The 1,741-nt window shown below is 35.2% G+C and overlaps 1 protein-coding gene across 1 annotated transcript in view; it reads left to right on the top strand.

The window, feature by feature from the left end:
- Positions 1-1,741, top strand: part of LOC119589147 (3-oxoacyl-[acyl-carrier-protein] reductase FabG-like) — a gene marked incomplete in the record, with an annotated part of 11,196 nt that overhangs the window by 7,592 nt on the left and 1,863 nt on the right.

The raw sequence follows: 1,741 nt of genomic DNA, 5'->3' as shown, positions 1-1,741 counted from the left end.
TTTGTCTTTAAATCGCTTAAACACACATCCATTGCTCTTCATCATATTTTAAATGGTAACACTGTTTGACAGCCAGATAAATCCTGTGATTGACTAAGACCTCTTGGTCTTGACATCACAAGGATATGATATTAATGTATAAAGAGGTTAAATTCATAAATAAACCATTAGACATGTCATTTATAAGGACTCATCAATAGACGCTCTTACCTTGATGTATGGACCTCCCTTTAATGGGTATCGGAAGCTATGGACAAAATCTGGAACAGCCTCAGTCTGTAAGTCGTGGTAACGCTGGACATGAACCACAGCTTCGTAAACTGATTTCTAGTTGCTGGGGCTGTCACTTTCTTTTACATTGATGTAACTACACTTTTAAGTTTGAGTTTAAGTGGTTTAGTATTCATTTCCTGTAACCATGTCTTTTGGAGGTATAGTAGTAAAATAGAAAATGGGGGAGTTTAACAATAACACAAAGATCTTGAGTTGATCAGAAAGTTAGAAAGTTGTGTATATGGGAAGTGGGTGTATGGGAAATATATAATGCATGAAAAAAAACAAAAAAGTTTCAGATATACAGGTGTTTTATACTGTTAGATTGAAAATATATCTGTATAATTGCTATTTCTTTCATAATCAAATTGTTGGATTTAGCCACTAGACTTAAGTGTCAATAACTACAGTCAGTAGGAAATATCCAATCAATGTCCCCTCTCCCCCCTTGTCCATTAAAATTAGGTATGAGTGTATTGTTAGAAAGAGAATATCTTGTGGAATCAAATATATGAAGAATGTTGACAACACAGATACTGCCACTCAACTTATTTTTTCCATTTTAAATGTGAAGTACAAAGTGCATAAAGACAACACATTGCTCATGACGTATGAATAATGTCTTTTAATACCAGGGCAATTGACTGCTTATGTAAGTCATGAAAATCTGAAGAGGGGAATGGCAGGGAATAATAAAGGGAGGGAGGCCAGGAGGAAATAGGAAGAGGAAAATGGATATGGTAAGAAAACAAAGAAGATAATGGATAATAAGTTATAAGATGTATCTCACTAAGACATTTGAAAGCAATGTAGAGGTGCATAACAAATCAGATACCTATATCAAGTGTGATAATTATGTTACATGCACGCATTTCTGATTCCAGTTTTTCCTTTCTCACACCAACACTAGAAGTTCATGAAAATTCAGTAAAGCAATAATATTCAGAAATGCTGGGATTTAATCTCTTGAGAAATGATTATTTCACATCTGCTTCAAAGCTCTGGCACCCATAAACAAGTGACAATATATGGCAACAAGTGTGGGCCAAATATCAGGTGACACATATAGAAGCCATAATGGATGAATGCTCTTAATTTCTGTGCTGTGGTTGTGGAATTTGAGACTGATGCTGATTGCTTATACTTTTTTTTCAATGGTTATATTGACAGTAAATGGCTTGTCTGGAATTAAAACAATGGGGTGGGTTAAATATGGTCTATGCACCTCTATTTTTATCTCCTGTAGGCAGCCTTGATATTAAGGACCTTTATAGAAATAAGTAACTAAAATTATAATCCACACCAGGCAAAGAAATTATAGACTGAGAAGCCACAGGCCCATCTAGATGCCCAGGATCCATGGCTAGTTCTAGTAGCATATTTCATTACTATATCTAAGCCTTTTGAGAAAAGGCTCCATTCCCACTAGCCGTTAGGATTTGGATGTTTTTGCCCAAGTGGATTATAT

The sequence above is a fragment of the Penaeus monodon genome, chromosome 25 (genome assembly GCF_015228065.2).
Source record: "Penaeus monodon isolate SGIC_2016 chromosome 25, NSTDA_Pmon_1, whole genome shotgun sequence".
Taxonomy (NCBI): domain Eukaryota; kingdom Metazoa; phylum Arthropoda; class Malacostraca; order Decapoda; family Penaeidae; genus Penaeus; species Penaeus monodon.
This window is presented reverse-complemented; position numbering and strand designations above follow the sequence as displayed.